General features: G+C 39.7%; 1 protein-coding gene across 8 annotated transcripts in view; it reads left to right on the top strand.

Annotated features, from left to right (window-relative positions):
• The window catches only part of UNC5D (unc-5 netrin receptor D), a 466,349-nt gene that overhangs the window by 261,981 nt on the left and 181,683 nt on the right, over positions 1 to 22,685 (top strand). The gene's annotated exons all lie outside the window — the stretch shown is intronic.

The raw sequence follows: 22,685 nt of genomic DNA on the forward strand, positions 1-22,685 counted from the left end.
GTCTCTACATCTATAAATCACTCTTTTAAAATTGTACATTACGTGTTTGATAATTTCCTCCGGAGTACAATCAGCAAATCAGTTGGGCTAAGAGATTCTGCCTAGATTGTCAGAGTGCAGACGTCTCAACAATGCTAGGAAGGAACGGTTCTCAGGAGAAAGAAACCCATGCGAATGGATTCTGCTGTTCACCATCAATGGCAGAGTTCAAGGGGCATCGGTGGGAAGAGTTGAGCAATGACCATTTACTGTACTTTACAGCAAATCTGCAAAAATAAGTCATTAAAGAGTAAGGGATTTTTATAGCCTGCTATTAAACCCCTTCCCACTGAATCTTAAGCATGAAAATGGGTTTTAAAACTGCATTTCTTTGCTCCAAGTGGGGCTTAAAAAAAAAAAAATAGACACTTGGAAAAAAGAAAAAAAAGAAAATTGCTTTTCAAGAGAGTCCAATATTTCTTTATCATATTTCTGCATCAGTGTTTTCTTTATCTCAAACCTACTGAGAAATACACAAACTTCCTTTCTCCTACTTTAGAGTGTCTTTATCTCGCCCACCCCCGTGGGTCCCCATAAAACCTCCTTTGTGTCCTCAGGAGTGTAAAAGCCCCTCAAGAAAGAAACAGAGAGGTAGAGAGCAGAGATGCTTTTTGTCGTTTTATTCAAATGCTGCCTTTGGAGAGTGTCATGAAGAATATCGGACAAGGGGGACTTATTTGAGGACCCAAAGAATTCTTCATAGCAGTTGTCGATGGTTTGGGGATTAAGAATAGGAGTGAATTGCTATTTGCAGAGACATTCATGCTTCTTGGGAAATGAAATCTTCCTCTCAGAATCCGCATTTCATCTTCACTGTGCTGGCGATTTGGGAGCCCCTCTCCTGGGTGTCAACTGGGCCTCAGCAGGCCAAGCGGAGCTCTTAACGTAAGCACAGTAGGAAGCAATTTCCCCATACTTATTTAGTTCATCTTAGCCAACAAATGCTTTAAGGCTTTGAAGTTGCAGATCAGCTGAGAGAGGGAATATGTTTGATTTTACTCTCCTTTAACTCTTCTAGCTCTGACCCCCTGCAGGGCCTCATCCAGGCTAGCCCCAGGGCATTTGACCCTACTCAGGGGGGAGCAGGTTATCGGGCTCTGTCCGAAGACAGGAGATGCAGTGCAGCATACAGGATTTCAACACGGCTTCCTTTGAATTCCTTCTTCTCAAGGTCACTATTCCTCCTTTGTCTTCCTCTGCTTCTTTGGGGCCCACATGACATATTCTATAAATTACTATAAGTAGCATCTCTCTTATCTGTCCACTTCATTGTCTCTCTCACCTCCATACTTGCTCACTTAATTCTGATTGTCACATGCCTGCTAGAAACCTCTAGGGGGTTTCCCTTGTCTTACAAAGTTTGGCAAAGGAATGGTTCAGACCCACATTTACTAATTTCCCATAATCTTCGATTGCGTGCACTTTGCTGTCCTCGCTGACATGTGCCTTTGCTCGTGCAGTTTCCAGTTTAACACGTGTCCAGGTGGTGAAGAACCCAGACTCTGGTTGGGTTCCGGTTCTAGTTCCACTACTTGGTTTTTTGATGGTGGATGATTTATTTATTTCTCTGTGTCTTAATATCTCTGGTGACAAAAGGGTCCCTATTTATAGAATTATTGCAAGACTTAGAAGTATTGATAACTATAAGTGTTTAAAATGTTACCTGACATAGAGTTAGCCCCTGTCAATCACTAGCTATTATTTTGTGACTTATCTAATCCTCGAAAGCACCAGCATCATTCACCAGTAGGTGTGTAAATACTTACTGAAATTGATTGAACTGAATTAAAATTTTAGTGCTGTAGTAATTTTTTCTGCAGATTATGGCTATGTGGACTCTAAGAATCCAGTCTAGGCCAGTCCTAGGTATCCAGCTCTCCCAAGTATGAGAGAATTTTTAAAAATGTTAAAAATAGAAAACACTTTTTTCACACTTCCCACTTTTTTAGAATCACCTGATACTCTTGGGTTAATAATCTCATAAATCTCTTCAGGGGTTTAAAAAATTATTTTTGTCATTCTTGTATATGATATGTTCATATGAGTATGGTAAAGATAGGACTTTTAAGTTATAAAAGCAATATCACTAAAGCCTATATTATGTAATTAATGTAATCTCTAATACTATTTACAACACATTTTTAATTTCTATGTCACTACTGACAAATTCTTTAATTTATTTAAAATGATGCAAGTCATGACTTGATTTGTCATTAAATATTGCATCTGACTTGGGGACCAGCGTACATTAAAATGCAAATTGAAATTTAACTATGTTTAATGGCATCAAGAAATGGAGGGAAAAAAACCTGCCTTAAGGACCATGCTTGGAATTTTTTTGATTTGCTTGCAAGAAAAAAATGCACACAAAGAACACATACTTTTTTATAACTTTCATGTTTTTTTAAATAACATATTTCTGGCTATTGTTTGCAAGCACAGATAAATGAAATGAAAAATCAATAAATGAAAAACCAAATTGGATATAATTGTCACTATGTGTTACTGTTTTTTTAAGATTAGTTTTTAAAGTACTGAAGACGTTTTAATGGGCTAAATAAGAATTTTGATAGATGAATGTAGCTTATGCATCTGATGACCGTTGTCTTGAGGGGACTTAAAATTAGTATCATTTTTATATCATTCATTAAATTATTGTGGTTCAACATCAGGGCTGCTATTGCTTCCTACATTTAACCAATGATCCATGAAGAATTTAAAAATTTCAAAACCACAGTGAGCACAACCTTCATGGCAGCTGGGACATTCTGCTGAGGGATGCGTTGGCTGTAGTGTCTGGACATGATCAAGTTAGCTAATCTCTGCAGAAACACCAGGAAGCTCAGTGGCATGATATCAATTAAAAATCCTTAGATTTTAAAGGGAAACAATATAAACACAATTATTTTACTTATTTATATAACTCATAGTTTCATTGACAAGGACCAACCTGGCGAATTAGATATGCAGATTTCTGCCCCCCCCCCCCCCCCCCACACACACCTGTTAGATCAAACTCTGGAGGGAAAACCAGGGAGGCTGCGGTTGTGTGACGTTATCCACGTGATTTTATGATCACATAACTTTGGGTTGTCTTATCCAGGAACAGTGTCTCTCAGAGTTTAACATGCATACAGACAAACTGCAATCCTCTTAAAATACAGATGATTCAATTAAAATGATGCAGTAAGTCCAGTCCAAAGTTGGAGATTCTATTATTTCTGAGAGTTCCAGGATGATGCTGACTCTGCCAGTTGGTCTGTTAACCATTCTTTGAGTAGCAAGACTCTTAGAAAACCTTTAGGAAGCACTATTTGAGAAATGTTGATTTAACCCATTCATCCAACTGTATCACTTAATGACTGGGAGAGTGATGTTCAGGAAGGTTAGGTGACTTGCTAGAGGCCAAGCTGCAGAGGGCAGACAAGGAAACAGACCTTACCTCCTTTACCCCTCCCTGAGTGCTCTTACTCCAGAGCCATGCTAATTTTTTTCTGTGCAATGAGTGTTTGAGAACCATAATAGAAAGGAGAGGTCATGGGCATTTGTGTGTTTCCCTGAGAAAAGCAGTGATTGCTTTCCTGCTCTGTTTCTGAGTAAATTGCATCCTTCCTCACAGTCAAGTTTTTGCATGTATATTTTTATATATTTTTAATATGTTTTTATTGCTTTTTTTTTTTTTAGAGAGAGAAAGGGAGAGGGAGAGAGACATCAGTGTGGGTGAGAAACATAGATTGGTTGCCTCCTGTATGAACCCCAACTGGGGACTGAATCCGAAACCTGGGCATGTACCCTGACCAGGAATGAAACCTGTGACTTTTTGGTACACAGGACACACTCAGCCAACTGAGCCACACTTGACCAGGGCTCCATATGTATTTATATGTATGCGTAGTTACATTACTTATTTATACTTATATGTTTATGTATTATATATTTATATATTATATATTCATATATATTTATATATGCTTTACATACATATAAAATCACAACACATTGCTTGCTGCCTTAGTGGCTATAAAACAGGATGTAGCCAATGTTCCTGTCATCTTAAACTTGTATATCCCTTAATAATTCCACTCGGTGTCAGAGATGTTGGCTGCCCATCCAACTTCCTGGGACTGGAAAAAGCTGAGGCCTGGTTTCCAAAGTGATTTTTCTAAAGGGGAAAATAAATAAGTAAAGCCAACCCACATTTTACCCCCACCAAGTTGGCACCAGTCCATCCCTAGGGAGCATCTCCCACAGGCCTTCTCTCGTTTGTCTGTTCCAATCCAGCTGGAGGTAGTCGGGCTGCTGTGGCATCTGTTACTGCTGCTGCTGGACCATTGTCAAAACTGGGAATATTCAATTATGCGTCCTTCTATTTTCATGGGTGAACATTTGGCTGCTTAGCCATTGCTTTTCTTTCCTGTTTTTCTCCCTCTTCTTCATCTGCTCACAAAATGTTTTTCCTGTTTCATTAACCCTTGGTTGGTCAGTCCTTTCTTGACGCTTGGGCCTTTCCTTCAGTATGGGAGTTGGGGTTGAAGGGGGTAAGGGAAAACATTTGCCTGTTATAGTCACATAGCAAGTTGACTGCTTGGAATAAAACTCAGCAGGAAACCACTATTTTGTTGATTTTTTTTCAAGAATAAACATATATGATGCATCTTGAATATAATTTAAGTATGTTGTTTATTTGAAACACTCCTAAAATATCTATGCAATTATGTCAAGAATAAATGAAGCGCTTAAAGGAGAATCTCATTTAAGAGCTGTCAAACTCCCTGGCTCATTTTACAGTCACACGGCAAAAAATGGTATTTTCATTCGTGTGGTTCTTTTCTTGGGGGGGTCATGTCTTTTTTGAAAACTATACAAGAGAGAGATCCAATTAAATCTCAAATATGGATCTCTGCTTCATTACTTTGATACATAATTTCAGCTGCTAAAACAGTCAGTGACCCCCCTCTATTGGCAAAATTAAATATAAAAACACATCAGTACAGCCACATCTGTCTGGTATTCAGATTCATCCTTGATCCCTTCTTCCAGCCTTGTCACCCATCACATCCATATGAGGGTGCCCAGTGCCAGTTGCGCTGGCACAGCTCGGGTTCTGGGACATGTGACTTGCTTTCCCCCTTCCGGACACAGTCATATTCTTTCTCCTTCCTGGAGTCTATTCTCAGCCCCATCTCTCACTCCTCTGTCTCCCCAGCTAATCCCTACATCAAGGCTCATCTTGCAGGCCACCTCCTTTACTGAACCTAGTTTAGCAAATACCTTAATACGAATTGACCTCAGCAGCCTGACATACCAACTGAGCCACTAAGTAAGATAACCATCTAGCATCTCCTGCTTCAAATTGGATAAAATCTAAACGCCCACCTCGGAGTTCTCATAGCATTTACTTAGTACTTCTCCCGTGCTACTTAGAGTTTTCCCAGAATCACAGTTATTTTGAAGTTATTTTTGTATTTATTTTTATTAGCTTATAGCCTGCTTTAAGATTCAGCTGCATTGCCCTCATTGTCTTGGCCTCTGAACCTAGGGCAGAGCCTTATATATCAGCTTTGTGTTATAAATGTTTGTTTGGTCTGAAAAGGAGCCCTGTCGATACCAGCTATGGTTCCGTCAAAGGGCATTTGCTTGCTGTGTGTCATGATTGTGCCTAAATCACAGGACTAACATGCCATCTGGCTTCTTAGTGAATCCCTGGCTCAGAAGAACATTATTATAAGGATAATCTTGGTCCTGCCTAGCTTGTGCACTACGCCTAGTCTTTACTGCAACGAAAAAGAGGTCGAAGGGAGTTGGGAGTGGGCGAATCATTACAACCGTACAAGTCTGCGATGTGCAGTATCCGGCTCTGAAACAACTCCAGGTTACCTGCTCTACCTGCACTGTCCCCTTCCTTCTTTTCGTGACGTGGAATTCAACCACGGGTTGTGCAAAATATGTTAAGACCAATTCTGAGCACTTGGTAGACATTGCACAAAAGCTTGAAACCTTCCTTCCTTCCCCATGGAAGAATGTGCCAAAGTCAAGAGAAAATATTGTTCTACTCCACCGAAAGCCCGCCCTTGCCTTTAGACTGAAACTGCTGTGTGTGTGTATTATTGAAGGATGTGCGAGTCCGGGCCGCCCGTGAACTGTGCGCTGTGGAGGAGCCCCTCGCCAAGGAAGGGAGTGGGGTTCGACATGCTGCCTGCTGTCCACCAGCCGGGGTGTGCACCCTAGAATGTGGCTGCAAGCACCCGGAGGAGGGAGCTAGTTTTTCTTGGCACATAGGTGCCGTTTTCTAGCCAAACCTTGAGCTTGCAGGTGTCCAGTTTATACAAACGTGCCACATAGATGTGTTGCAACAGAACTGGGTACATAATTTGTGGTACCAAGTGCAAAATAAAAATGTGGGGGCCCTTGTTCAGAAATCATTAAGAGTTTCAAGCCATCAACATCAAGTCATTATATCAAGAATGGGGCCTGTGCAACCACACTGGTCCCATGTCTGTGGAACTGGATGTGAGTGGCAGTAATGGTGATTGTTCAGTAAATCATTTCATTTATGTCATGAAAGGCTAGGGACACATTCACACTGACTCCACGTAGAGCTGCAGACAGGATTATCCAGTTTTGCTTCAAAATCAGAGGCAGCATCCCAGGAGCTAAGTTCTAAGATGGCATATTTGGGGTTAAGCTGGCCACTAGAAATGCCCAGTGATGGAACATACTCCCTGTGGCCACATTCTCCTGGGAACTGTACAGAGGCAAGGTATGGATGGATGTCTGGTTGGTGATACCTTAGAAGGAATTGCTGCATTAGATGAGTAGGCCAGGTATGGACTAGTGCATTTGTCTTTTTAATATTTTGATTTTGACATAATTTCATACTTTGAGAAAAATTGCAATATAACACAAAGAATTCCCGGAAGCCCTTGACTAATATTCTTCAAATGTTAACATTTTACTACATTTGCTTTGTCATTGTCTCTCTTTCTCTGTTTTTCTACATATGTATTTGAGTATAGACAACTGTAATTTCTTTTTTGATTTAAGATTAAATTGCAGACATGATATTCCCTTTCCCCTAAATACTTCATTGGGTATATTTTTTAAAAAACAAAGATTTTTTTTGACATAACTGTAGTATGACTATCAAGAAATTAACATTAATACTATTATGTAACCTAGAGACCTTATGCACATTTCATCGATTGTTCAGTAATGTCCTTTATAACAATAACAAAAATCGTAGAGCCTGGCTTACATCCAGTTGAGAGGTTTCTGTAGCCTCCTTTAATCCAAACAGTTCCTGCCCTCCTTTGTCCTTCATTGCACTGAGTTTTTGAAGTGTAAATGTCAGTCATTTCTCATAATGTCTCCCAGTTTGAACATGTAAAAAGGAAACAGCAGCCATCTAGAAGGGACTCCCACTGGCCAAATTGGGACAATTTGAGCATCAAAATAAGTGATAGTGAGGTATTATAACTAATTAAATAAGAATCCATGAATCTGGGAGTGCCCTTATAGTTGCTAGATGGGATGCTGCCCAATTCATGAATTGCCTAATAAAGTTAATTGGGGTGGCAAGGGAAGGAGTGGGATAAAGAATCTATGAATCTATATATTTTAAATTAATGAATAAGTAATATGTAAATAAATACATGCAGAAAAAGGGAGAGCTCTTCCTTATAGTAGAATAAAAACTAATAAAGCCTGGCCGGGCGTGGCTCAGCGGTTGAGCGTTGACCTAGGATCCAGGTGATCGGGGTTCGATTCCCGGTCAGAGCACATGCCCGGGTTGTGGGCTCGATCAATGACCCTCTCATCATTGATGTTTCTACCTCTCTCTCTCTCTCTCCTTTCCTCCCTCTGAAATCAATAAAGATATATTTTTAAAAAACACACTAATAAATGTAGAAGGAGTGAAGGAAATGTAAAATCGAGATTTAACCTCTATCATAATATTAATTGATTCAAACAAGCATTATGGATGCTAAACCCAGTGGGTGAAAGTTTTAGGAGTAACAGGATGTTTGCGTAATCTCAAATTATCTCCCCACAAGATACTTGGTAATTACAAAGGGGGAATTAGTGACACTGCAGTAGAAAATCCTGCCATATACCACCTTAATTAAATGATTGGAATTGATATAATCAGCAATGGGACAAATCCACAGTATATGTCTCCTGATGTGGTGAACTGAGAAGACTGTAGATATCCCTTCCAAAATATCTACTGTATATTTAACCGTAGGAAAATGTTAAAAAAACCTAAATTGAGAACCATTTTACATAATAGGCCATTTTTAACTGCACACATCTCTCAAAATGCCAGCCTCGTGGGGAACACTGCTGGGCGTTCTGGGGATATAAGAAGCCACAAGATAGACATGGTACATCATTCTGCAGCATCAATTATAGTCTCCTTTAAGTCCGTAAAACATAAACATGAGTGCAGTTGGAGTGGAAAGCAAACTTCTCTTGAATTGGGAAGACGCAGCTTGAAACTTCGAAGCCATTTATTTTGTGCACGCCACGTCTTTTTAGGCTCCACCCATAAATGTCTTGAGGATGTGAATTTATTCGGCTCTGCCAGGATGGGCACTTGAGTAGAAAGTGTGAGAAACAGTGAACTATAAACAATCGTGATTCTATGAAGAGAGTAGAATGATCTGTTTGGAATTGATATAAATTGTGCTACCTTTGCTTACCGTGTGCACAATTGAGGACATCAACCTTAAAGATGGGAACTACCAGGTAGAATCACATTGCTTTATGATCTATCCTACTGTGGGCCATGAAAAGAATTTCGCCAAATAATCTCCCTTCATGTTATTTATTGCCAACCATGATTCTACCAAGAAGAATTTGCAGAAATATGGCCACAACCTTTTTAGGAAATTACAACTAAATTCAGCCTGTCATTCATGTGGTGAAATAAACCTTAAAGTTCCTGGAAAATGGCCATTTCTATAAAAAATCTCAGTGAAAGTTTATCAGGGAAGAAGATATAGGTTTTACTTCAATTCAGCTCTCATTTTCTCCACGAAAGGAGCCTTCAGACAGGTTATGCAAACCAACCTTAAGCCAGAAAAACAAAAACTAAACTTATCTTTGGTAAACATTGAGGATGCCTTGAGCCTGGCGATATTAGTTTTAAGTTAGTTTATTGAACATCCCTCCACCAGAGTAAGTAAGGTCCAGAGTGTGCATTCTAGAGATTTGTTAAGTGGTACAGGGGTGCTAAGACGTGGAAGTGTCAGCCATCCACGAATAGTTAGTTATCTACCATGTTCTAGGTAGCACAACAGTAAAATTCCGCCCTCACATTGATGAGTTTGCAGCCTAGTGAGGGGATATACTTATGAACGAGTCTTTTCAGTTGAGCATGGTTAGTGGTAAGCACGATGTGTTTTAAGAGCCCACAAGAGGGATAGTTTACTTATCCTTGAAGTCTGAGATGCACTTCCTGAGCTAATTCCTAAGGAAGGATATTTTCAGGCCCAGCTCGTGTGGCTCAGCGGTTGAGCATCGATCATGATCCGGGAGATTGAGGTTCGATTCCCGGTCAGGGCACATGCCTGGGTTTCGGGCTTGATCCCCTGGCAGGGGGCGTGCGGGAGGCAGCCGATCAATGACTCATCATTGATCTTTCTGACGTTTCTATCTCTCTCTCTCCCTCTCCTTTCCTCTCTCTGAAACCAATAAAGATATATTAGAAAGAAAAAAAAAAAAAGAATATGTTCAGGTTAAGGAAAGAGCTTGAGTAAAAGCACAGGAAGGTGCGACACTTTGGGAACTACAGGGACCTAGATGGGAAAACAAGGAGATGGGCCTGCCAGGGTCAAGTAGATTGGTGGGGTTGTGAAGGGTGCTTTCTCTAAGAGTTTATGTCGTCTGCAGCCATTGAAGTGTCATAAGCAGGGCAGTGATGTCTCCTCAGAGGCTCATGACAAGACCTAGTGCCACCATCTAGATGATTCTGTTTCCTTCGGTCCCATCCTACCCAGCATCAAGTCCTGCCCACTCTATCTCCAAAACGTATTCTGAATTTGTCCACTTCTCTCCATCTGGTGCAAACAATTGTTTTATTTCTGCTGTGATAATCTTGCTGCTTCTGTTCTTGCCCTCTGAAAATCCATTCCCCACACAGTGGCCTGAAAGATTAAAAAAAAAACCACACACACAAAAAAACCAGATCACACCATTGTCTCGGCTGAACTACTCCCACTGGCTGCCCAGACTTCTTGGTATTGGCCCCATAAGAATTACCCAGCCCCCTCTTACCTTCCCTACACTGCAATGACCCCCTTCATTGTCCAGCCTCGATGACTCTCCTTCCTCAGGAACCCATAATAGTCCCTCCTTCAGAGCCTCTTGCCATCCACCCTCTTCCTGAAAAGCATCCCCCAGACCTCTGAATGGTCAGGTCTTTCCTGTCAGCTTTAGTTTAATCTGCATTATTTGTTACATCCCTTTATAAGATTTAATATACAGTATGGATTTGCTATGAAAAAGGTGAACACCTTCTGGCTGAAGTGATCTCTTAGATCCTTCTGGCAAGGCTGATTGAAGGTCAGACAAAATGCAGCTTACCTGCCTTGCCCTCACTTGCTCTGTGCAGCCAAGCAGGAGGCAGGCTTGCAGGAGGAGGTGGCATATGCCATGATGCACATGCTTAAAACACTTGGCCGCATCTTGTTCTGATCAATCTTTCTGGCTTTGGGGAGACCTGGAGCAGGGGTGGGTTGTCAAAAAAAGCTAACAGTGTAGTTAAAAAATATATGTCTTCTTGTTGCTGGTTGCTGTTTGACTGTCCCTCCCTCCACCCCCATCTCTCTGCAGTACTAGTGCTGAATTATAATGAGGTGGTGCTTGTTAAAGTTTAAGGTTATTTTTAGGTCATTTCCTTTTAAACTCCTTGCTCGTTTGTATCCTTCTGATTTCCTGTGGCAGGTTGGAAGAGCACTGAGGAAAGTCAGGAATGATTCTTCATGTCTGTGGTGTTCTTGACATTCTATCCCGCCAACCATGAGATTCTTTTCGCATTCCTGTGTTCATCAGGATGCTGAGCTGCACATAAACTCCAGTGCTCTTGTAGGGGATGTGGGGATTAACCAACATCATGGATAGGAATCCAGACAGTAGGAAGTGGAGCAGTGTAATCTTTCCATATGCTTCTGGACAACTGAGCTGCCTGGTCTAGTCAGTGGTTTCTGGGATTGCACTTTAAAAAAAAAAATTACATCAAAAGCATTTTGTTTCAGTAGCTATTTCTGCATTCAAACAAGAGTCAATATTCCCATTAGCACAGTAAGTAGAGCAATAGTACTGGCAAGCATATAGACTGTGGAAACTATGGATATTCTGCCCCCATACCTTTCAGTGGAAAATGATGTAAAGATACAAAATGTGAGTTATTAGCTTTATTTTAATTTGATATAATACCTTAAGAAAAAGGGAGTGGAAAGTTTCTGTTTTTTCCCCCCACCAAATAACTGTTCTCTATTGAAGATTATTGCGATCTGCTATTTAGGTCAAACTTCAGCTGCCCTTTAATGTATCGACACAGCCAAATCAATATAATCAATGCACAGAAAGTGCCTTTTATGGAACTTGGAAACAAAACAAACCCCACAAATCCTTCCCCAGGAATGGTTTCCATTTATGGAGTTCTCACCCATGGTCCCTGCTGGAAGAAGTGGTGCTGAGTGGCTTCTGAGACGTAGGCGGCCATGCCGTGTGTCACAGATGCCCACTGTCATGTTCATCTGTCCAAGAATGTACACCTAGGCAGGGTCGCTGCATGTGAAGAGGCTCAAGGATAATAGAGTGATTATGTGCTTGTGGATTCTTGCCCCTCTGACTACGACTTGATCCTGAAAGAGAATCAGCCATTGATAGTGGCAACAGATGAAAAAAGACAGATGATGAAGCAGGCACAGTGACCCTGCACTATCAGAAGCCATGAGTAAAAGCAGAGCCTTTAAGACAGAATAGAGGGAGAGATACTTGTCTAGCAGGGACAGAAGCGAGAGAAGCAGCATCTTTGCTAAAAAGACTATGAAATCACCCAGTCAATGGAATTGCATTGGGTCTCTTAATCCCCTTGCCTGGCCATGGTACAGTCTCTCTAAGACCTGCTTGTTTTGTGATCCTTACTCTCTCTTTCAAGCCTGGTCTGTGGTCTTTCTTGGTTTCCAATCTGTCCTTCACTCAAAATTCAGGTTCTTGTCTTCCCAATATTTAATAAGTCCTCAGTTTGGGGGATCTGAATGATTTTTTTTTGCGTGTCCTTGTAAACAAAAGAAGCCCAATAGAGTGGGATGTATTGAGGGAATGGTTCATCAGAGAGCAGGTCAACTTAGTGCTCAAGCGTTCTGTAAAAGTGCAGCTGTTCCTGCCCACCATGGTGTGTCCCTGCTCTGGATACTCCCTTCGCAACACCCCTGTTGCCTGACGAACCATGCTGCTTGTTGTGGAAGGGCTAATGGCACACAATGGTAGTTATAAAACGATTGATTGATAGCTGCAGAGGAATTGCAGAGCGCAGGGGATCTGACAATGCTCCAAAGTTATTCTAGGACCCTGCAAAACAGCCTTCAGGAGCCTCTGCAAGACAGGACCACTGGCATCAGCCCAACTCCTTATTTTCCCAGATCCTGCTCATTACCTGGTACCAAGGCAAAGTCAGGGGAAACATGGAGAGGCCCATGCAATTCAGCTGTGCCCAGAGGTCTCCCATCTTCACTATTGCAGCAAGATTTACTCAGCAGCAGTTAAGTCTGCAATATTCAGAAATCTTAAATCTTAGGAGTAAACAGATGTCACCTGTACGCCCCAGGCATATGGGAATCTACACATGGAATCGTGCTTTAGTGCCAGTTTCTTTTAAGGAGACCGGCGAGATCAGAACTGTAAGTTCCACAGCAAAGACACAAAATGAAAGATAGAAGCAGCATAGTATTACTATGGATCAGTGGGTTAAGAAGCTTGCAGAATTCATAGATCTAAGCCAGGCAGAGAGTTTAAGCCAGGCTGGCAAGAGATGCCTATATAATGTGCCAAATATGAGAACACTGTCACCTAGGAAAGGACTGACCTGACAGGAAGCCTTATATACGCTTCTTTTGGGAACTGGAGTTAGTAGCTGGCTTCTCAGGCCATAACCATCTAGGGCTGGAGAGTGAGGCAGAACCGAATGGGAGCACCAGGCCTTGACTTCCATTTTGCTGGCATCCATCTGTTCTGCATTTGAACCAGCCCTTTCATGACAATTGATCTATATTTGGCTGAGTTACAAATTCCTTTTATGTATGACAAATGTGGTCTGTTGTTTCTTTAGAAAAATATGGGTGGAGAAGATGCAAAGCTGATTTGAATACCATTGTCACTGGACACTAATAGGACATTGTGCCATCCTCCTACAATCTTAAATGACTATGGCCATGCCTGGGTTTTTTTGCTTGTGTTTTTTAATGACTATGATTTTTCACAGGCTGATTTGGTTTGAGTGAGTAAATTATTTTTATTTCATTGCATTAACTGCCAGAACATTGAATGAGCTGATAACTCCCTCGTGTTGCTGAGCTGCAAAGAACTATTATTCTCAATTGAATTTTTATTGATTTTCTTGTGCTACAATGACTTTCCTAACATGGTAGCATGAAAGGAAAATGAGAAAAAGGCCAAATAGGGCGTGGGGTGAGGAAAGGGAGGCGACTGCTTCCCATGTTCCAGCCCCAAATGCACGACTTATTGGCAGGTACTGCTGACTCTGAATGATCCTCTTGATTACATGATTTACAAGTTAGTCAGCACCCGGCCTCATCACCTTTCCCTCCTTGTGCCTTCTGCTATTTTTGTTCCCAGTTATTTTTGGCCTTCTTGGCGTTCTACTGCAGAGCTGGATAGGGCAGCGAGATGAAGAAAGAACAGTAGTCAGGATGATGCTCCAGATTGTCCAGGGCTGATGTTTTTGTTAATGTCATTTGAACACACACAAGGAAGTGAAAACGAATAAATGTTACTTTAACATCATTGTGGTGCATTTATCTATCCATCTGTTTCCTTTTCCTAGTCATCTTCACCATTGGAGGCTTAGTTATATATATGGGTTTATAATAAACATTCAGATGAATTAAAATGGAAGCTCAGTTATTCATTCAGTCAATATCTACTAATAAGTGGCCTCTATATACACTTCCAGGTACTAGAGACAAGGCAATGGGCAAAAGACATGACGAATTCTGTCCTTGTGCACAGATTCCCATAATGAAAATCAAATTAAAGAAGAACCTTTTTAGAATTCACTAAAGATTTTAAAATGTAGTGCCTCTTGCTTCCTTCTTTAATAGACAGCGTGGTGGTGAAACTTGTACAATAAAAAGCTGTGGGACATCTACCCCGTGGAATACTATGCAGCTGTGAAAAAGAAGGCTCTCTTACCCTTTGAGACAGAGGGACCTGGAGAGTATTATGCTAAGTGAAATAAGCCAGTCAGAGAAAGACAAGTACCACATGATCTCACTTATATGTGGAATCTAATGAACAAAATAAACTGACAAACAAAATAGAGCCAGAGACATGGAAGCGTGGAACAGACTGAGGAATCTCAGAGGGAAGGGCAAAGAGGTGTAGGAAGGGATTAACCAAAGAACTTATATGCATCTATGCATAACCCGGGGACACAGACAATAGTGCCATAGGCCATGGGGGGATGGAGGGTCAATGGGAGGAAAAAGGGGGACATCTGTAATACTTTCAGTAATAATGATAAATTACAAACAAATACACAAATAAGAAAGAAACACGATGTGTTTCTTCCCTCCCTTCTGATTCATTTTGGTTTAATTAAGAGGATCTGGATGACTAATAGGAAAGAGAAGTTTTTTGGGCATTGTTTTGTTTTTTTTGGTCATTAAAGTAATTCACGTTCATCCCAGAAATTTTGGAAACTGCAAAAAGAAATGAAAAAGATAATTTATATGCCTGTAATCATCCAATAGCAGGTCTTTGAAATGTTGAGTGATTTCTCTTTAGGGCTTCTCTATAACATACATGGTAATCCCATACCAGTGGCTATTTTAAAATCTTTAAGTCATCAATCTTGATGTGTATGTGTGCAGTTCAGTTCAATTCCCTTGTACCAAACACTGTGACAATTATTCTTTTCCTCCCTCCCATAGACCATGTGAGCATGATTATAAGTGTGATTACAAGGTGGGAATCTATTTATATCCCACCTTCTCCCTATGTATGAATAAAGGCCAAGTCTAATAGAAGAGTGTCCTTATGTGGTGTGGTAGCTTAGGGAAAGAGAGGTAGCGAGGCAAGCATTTTGCAGAGATTTCCAAGAAAGGAACTAGAGAGCATATAGATGTTAAAAAAAAAAAAATTAAGCCAGTAAAAGTCTGATGGAAACAGTAAATGCGATATGGTGTGTATTATGCAGGCCTGTGCGCTGCTCTGCCTCTGCTTACTTACTACTTTCTCTGAGAAACTTTCCTGGAAAGGTTAAGGTAGGTCCCACTGTGATACATTTTTACAGAACTTTCTACCTCTCTGTCTGCTAGCTCATCTGTATACCTCATAATTACTTGTTTAATGTCTGTGCTCCCTGCTGAAACATATGCTGTGGGAGGGCTGGAATGGTCTATGTCAAGTTCAGTAATGCACCCCCACTGCCTGGCAGCGTGAGTGAGCGAATGCAGTAGGCTCTTGCACATTTACTGAAAACCTGAAGGTAAATTAAGAGAATGGCTACCTGCAGAAATAAGTTTTTAATGCAGATGTACCTACTTTTATTTGGAAGTAGTTATAGTCTATAAAAATATAATTGCTACATTTGAAGAAAGACAGTTCTTACTAAAAATATATTAAAGATACAGATCATTCACTACAAACTTATCTTAGTTGGCAATTTATGCAAACATTCACTTGCAAAATTTTAAATATTCTTTTTTAATTATTTTTTTAGTTTTGAGATAATTATAGACACATTCAGTTGTAAGTAATAATAAAAAGAGATTCTGTGTACCCTTAGCCAGTTCCCCCTAATGGTAATATATTGTAAAACTGTAGTAATATAATATTCTAGCTGGGGTATTAACATAGACACAGTCAAGATGTAGAACATTTACATCATTTCAAAGAATCCCTCATGTTGTCCATTTAGGGGCACATCCACTTCCCTCCCACCTTCCCCTGTCCCTAACCCCCAGTACCATTCATCTGTTCTTCATTTCTGTGTCATTGTCACCAAATAATGTTATATGAAAATTGAATGGTACATTATGTAAGTTTGGGGGATTGCCTTTTTTCTCTCAGCATTGTTCCCTGCAGAGTCATCTTGGTCATTGTGGTACATATCGATAGTTTGTATCTCTTTAATTGTGCGTGGCATCCCGTTATATGAAAGCATCAAAAGATATTGACCATCCCAGTATTATTAAATATTTAGCTTGTTAGCAGTTGTTCAGTATCACAGATGAAGGTTTGAGCAATATCACTATACATTTTTTGATGCAGCTGTTTAATCATTTTCTTAGAAAATTTTAGAATAGTAAATTACTGAATAATATAAGTGAACTTTTTTAATAGTAACTTTATTGAGATATAATCCATAATAGCTGTAATGAATTCACCTATTTCCGGTGTACAATTTAATAGTTTTTAGAGTAAATCAGAGTTGTGCAGCCACTGCCAGTGTCAATTTTTGAACACTTGCATCACACCAAAAAATAAAAATGTTTCCAATGTTGCCTGTTACCCCGCACCCTCCTGCAGCCCTGGGCCACTGCTGATCTACTTTCTGGCTGTATGGATTCACTTATCCTGGGCCTTTTGTTTAATGGAATCACATAGTGAGTGGTCTTTTGAGTCTGGGAACACAAATCCTGATTCGATGAGTAAAGGGACATATTGATGCTTTTTAAGTTGACTTTTCTTTAATAGTTATATTGGTCCTTCTAAACATCTTTGTTAGCATTTGTGTTTCTTTTATAAACTCTGTTTTTATGCCCCTTTGCCATTGTATATTAGGGTATTTATCCTTCGCACTTTGCTTTACAGGTGCCCTTTCTATAACAAGGCCTCTGCCTATGATTTTGTTTAGAATGTTTTAGATAAAACCGATTTTTAATTTTTTAAAAGATTTATTTTGTCAGTCCTCACCTGAGGATATTTTTCCCATTGATTTTTAGAGAGAATGGAAGGGAAGGAGGGGGAGGGGGAGGGAAACATCTATGTGAGAGACACATCGATTGGTTGCCTCGCGCCTGTGCCCTGACCAGGAAGGGAATCCAACCCACAACCCTTCTGCGTCAGGCCAATGCTCTAACTACTGATGAACGCTGGCCAGGGCCAGTTTTTAATTTTGACAAAATAATATCTCCCAATCTTTACCTCGAAAGGGTTTGTTCTTCCTTCTGTTTTAGGTTTAGAAAGGCCTTCCCCATCCTAAGATCCAGCAGATATTTTAATGCTGCTGTGGTTTTGTAGTATGCTCCAGTGCTCTTCAAAGTATTTTACATGTATTAGCATTTCATTTTCACAAAAACTATGAAAGGAATTATTATTCTCATTTTATAGATGAGGAAACTGAGTGAAAGAGAGATAAGCATACTTATCAAGGCGTTAGTAGGTCCCAGGCCCAGAATTCAGTGGGATACTCAGGCTCCAGCCCTCTCCCTCTCCAGTGCTTGCAGTACTGACTCATGTATTTCTGGATCACATGATAGCAATTTATGTTTTTATTGTTAGTTAGTTATTATGCATGTTTATGATATGTTATGCATTTCTCTTTCCAGAGTTTTTAGATAATTATATGAATATTTTATGTATTATAAAAAGTGTTTAGATTTGTGATTAAGAATTAAGTGGTTTTAATTGCCCACTGCCAGATTTTTTAAAACCACAACTTCCAATTCTTCCGGTTACTTAATTCATTATTTTGAGTGTCTTTTCATTATTTATTTTATTTTAAAAGGTAATGTTTTCAGGAAGGGTATGAGGCTGATTAAAATCTCTTGGCTCAATCATGTCAGACTATTGTCAGTTTCTCATGAATAATAACTTGTTTGGGAATAGAAAATTAGTACTCATGTATTTTCCTAAAAAAACAAAAACAGACTTGATTAATTATACTCTGATAGACACTAATATTGGGAAAAGTTTAGCCATAGCCTGGTTATTTTTTCATTGTCAGTTACTTCTTTTTAGAAAAATTACTGAGATATATTTAACAAATAAGCATTGTGTAACGTTAAAGTGTACAGTATGGTGATTTGATACATGTTTGTATTGTGAGATGATTACCACAGTAAGGTTAGTTAGCATATCTATTACAGCACATACTTGCTTTTTTTTTTTTTTTTTTTTAGTGAGAATATTTAAAATTTACTCTCTCAGCCCTGGCCTGGTAGCTTGGTTGGTTGGAACGCCGTCCCAGACACCAAAAAAGGTTGTGGATTCAATGCCTGGTCAGGGCACATACCTAGGTTGCAGGATTCATCCCCAGTTGGGGCACTTAAGGGAGGCAACCTCTGGATGCATCTCTCCCATTGATGTTTCTCTCTTTCTCCCTCCCGCCTTTCCTTCCTCTCTCTAAAATCAATAAAAACTTATCCTTAGGTGAGAAGTAAAATTAAAAAACAAGATTAAATTAAATTTACTCTCCTAGTAACTTTCAAATATTTAATACAGTACTGTTAACTGTAGTCACCAAGCTGTATGTTAGGTCCCCAGAACTTACTCATCTTATAACTGGAAGTTTTACCCTTTGACCAACATCTCCCATTTCCCTCCCCTCCTAGCCCCCAGTGGCCACCAGCTTACTCCTAGTTTCTAGTAATTTGGCTTTTTTAGATTCCACACATATGTGAGATCATATAGTATTTGCCTTTCTCTGCCATTTCACCTAGCATATTGCCCTCAAGCTTCATCTATGTTGTGGCAAATGGCCCTGAACAATATTTGTGTGTGTGTGTGTGTGTGTGTGTGTGTGTGTGTGATGTTTTCATCCATCTGTGAACACTTAGGTTGTTCCCATGTCCTTGTGAGTAATGCTGCCGCATAGCTGTGCGGGTATCTCTTTCAGATAGTGATTTCGTTTCCTTCAGGTACGTATCTGGAAATGGGATCGCTGGATCATATGGTGGTTCTATTTAAAATTTTTAAGGAAACTCTATACTATTTTTCTATTTCTTTTTTTAATCCTCACTTTAGGATATTTTTCCATTGCTTTTCAGCGAGTGGGGGGGAGAGAGAGAGAAAGAAAGAGAGGGAGCGAGAGAGATGTGAGAGAGGTTGCCTCCCACACTTACCCTGACTGGGGCTGCAACCTAGGTAAGTGCTCTTGGCCAGAATCGAACCCAGGACCCTTCAGTCTACAGGCAGATGCTCTAACCACTGAGCCAAACCGGCCAGGGCCCTACTGTTTTTCATAGTGGCTGCACCAATTTATATTCCCACCAAAAGTGCGTGAGTCCTTTGTCCTGCGCATCCTCACGAGCACTTCTCCTGTCTTTTGGATAGCAGCCGTTCTAACAGGGGTGCAGGGACACCTAACCGTGGGTTGGATTTGCATTTCTCGGGTGAGTACCAGTGGTGAGCACATCTTCATGTGCTTGCCTGTTGGTCATTCGTATGCCGCCTTTGGCAAAACGTCTATTCAGGTCCTTTGCCTTATTATTATTTTTTTCAATCGGATTGTTTGTATTTTTCCTTTTGAGTTGAACGAATTTCTTTTATATTTTGGATATTAACCTTTTATCAGACATATGGTTGCAAATACTATTTTGTAGGTTGCCTTTTCACTTTTTGGTCATTTCTTTCGCTGTGCCGAAACATCTTATTTTGATATAGTGATATTTATTTATTTATACTTTTGTTCCTTGTGCTTTTGCTGTCATATCTAAAAAATTGTTGTCAAAACCAGTGTCAAAGAGCATTTTTCCCTATGTTCTAGGAGCTTTGTTGTTTTAGGTCTTGACATTTAAGTTAACTCATTTTGAGTTAATTTTTGTGAATGGTATAAGCTAGGGGTCCAATTCATTCTTTTGCATGTGAATATCCAGCTTTTCCAGTGTCATTAATTGAAGATCAACCTTTCCCTTATCTAATGTACTTGGTCCCCTTGTCAAATATTACTTAACCGTTTATTTGATGCTTTCTTTCTGGACTCCTAATTCTGCTTCATTGGCCTATATATATGTTTCTATTCCAGTACCATACTTTCTTGGCCTCGTAAGCTTGGTAGTCAAGTTTGAAATCAAGAAGTGTGAGGCCTTCAGCATTGTTCTTCTTTCTCGATTGCTTTTGATCTTCAGGGTCTTTTGTGGTTCCATGTGAATTTTAGGATTTTGTTTTAATATTTCTGTGAAAAATTGGAGTTTTGATAGAGATTGCACTGAATCTACAGATGGCTTTGGATAGTTTAGAAATTTTAACATTAATTATTCCTATCCATGAAATTGCTAGTTACTTCTGTTTATTTCCTACAAATAAACTTATAAAATATTATTTAAATTTTTCTTAATGATGCTAAAATTCAAAATTTCAACTATGATATATCTAGTATCTTTTTTCTTTTTAAAACTATTTTGCCATGTATCCAGTGACTCTTTTGAAAACACAAGTCTTTTTCTAGCTCAGAGAATAATAATTATTATTGTACCAATTATTATTTCTTTCAGCTTGTTGTCTCCTAAAATTCCTATTATATTTAGTATTATATTTCTCTATCTCAGCATTATCTTTTGTTATTTCTTTCATTTTTTCTGGTAAATTCATTATCATGTTATTATTTTTCTCTTAACTTGCTTATTCAATGTGTATTTATTAAGGTTCTGTCCTGTATCTGATATACAGTAGGCACTGGAGACATAGTGGGGAACATCTCAGACATAAATCTACCTTCATAGAACTAGAGCTAGTGAGAAAAACAGATATGGAGTAACCAGTGATAAGAGCTCTACTGGAGGACATTTCTTAAACTGGGATTTGTTGGTTACCAAGCTATTATTTCCCATCTGTAAAACCACTGGTCCCTAATTTGTGAAGCTTGGGGCTGGGACTCCCTTGCCAGATCCACCTACCAATAGGGACCCCAGAAGGGGCTGGCCAGTGGAAGAGGGAGAAAGGATGCTCCTTCCTGTTCATTTCCTGTCCCTTTGATATCATCTCAGCAGGGTTTCTTTACCTTGGAAGTGGCAGTTGCTTCTTATTTCCAGCTTTTTTTTTTATATGCTTCCAGAACCAGCCTAATCTTACCCCCTAGAGATGCCAGCACCAGTCTAGTGGGCAATCCTTCATCAGGGCTTTGGGTCTCAGCTCCATAACTTCAGAGGTACTAGCACCACTCAGTAGCCTCTCCTTGGACATTTGATCTCTCCCTAAGCTTCAGAGTTCTACAACCCCGACCTCTCCTTTCTGTTCCTCCATCCCTCTTTCTAGGGTGGGACCTGCTTCTAGCAGTTCCCCTGTTGCCTTTTTTTCCTACAATTATTTACCTTAATATTTTTCTTTTAAAACAACTGGTGTGTATTGTTTTACAGCCTGGATCCTGACTGACACACCTGTCTCTTGTTTCATTGGCTCAGTTTTCTGCAATATTCAGCATGCTATTTGCCATCTTTATGACAGATATATTACAATTCAGCACTTTTGTTATTTGTTTCTTTTCCTGCATAGTAGCAATTTCCTTGATATCAGATGTTCTCCTATTTATAACTTCCTACTTTAGATTCTCAGTTGCTATATCCTTTTGACTTTAAAGAGCTTAAATTACAAGTTATCTAAAAATGCCTCTTGTTTTTTATCCTAAGAGGAAGACATTTAATTTCAGTTCTATGGTTTGTCTCCTTCGTTTGTATTATAATTCTTTTTATGTGGCTGGGGATGTTTTCCCTACTATGAGAAGTTGCATAGGTTCCCATCTGAATCTCTCAAGCCTTGGAACTAACATAGGTGATAAATGTATTTAGTTTGACAATTCAGAAACCAATTAGGTTGGGTGACCTCTGGTGGGAATCAGAGGTAGAGCTGGAAGCATTTATCTCTGAGTCTAAGAATGTATTTCCATAATTTTCATTAGATTCAGTAGCTAGCTCAAATTTGTATGGTATGTTTGCCCTCTTTGGAAGTCAGGAACAGCAGGATCCCTGCCACCAGCGTTAGGTGCAGGCTAGGTCCTGGTAATACTTGAGTTTTTCACTTGGTGTGGTATCTGGTGCATGAATGGCTGCCTGTTAGGAGTTGGATCCAGATATATGACACCCCTGTTGTTCCCTAAGCCCCTTCTCCATTGCCTTTAATATTTGTGTCTTCCCACCGAGAGGTGCTAATATGCTTCTTGTTAGAACTCTTCCAGTGATTGCAAAAGTCAGTTGGGAAGAGTAAGAGATTGGATGGGTCCTTTCTTCAAACTGATCTTGGCTGTATGAGAGCTTCTAGAAGTTCTCAGTCTCTTGTGGATAGATAATACCCTTTCCTATAGCCCATTGTCAATACAGGGTTTTCCTTTTTTATATACATATTTAGTTATCTATTTATCGAACGGTTGTTTTTCTATCCTTCATCTGGTTTATTACACACTTTGGTGTTGTCAACCTGCAATTTTTATTTAGCATCACTGAGTGAGACTTCCTTTAAAA

The sequence above is a fragment of the Miniopterus natalensis genome, chromosome 2 (assembly GCF_054644295.1).
Source record: "Miniopterus natalensis isolate mMinNat1 chromosome 2, mMinNat1.hap1, whole genome shotgun sequence".
In the NCBI taxonomy this organism is placed as follows: domain Eukaryota; kingdom Metazoa; phylum Chordata; class Mammalia; order Chiroptera; family Miniopteridae; genus Miniopterus; species Miniopterus natalensis.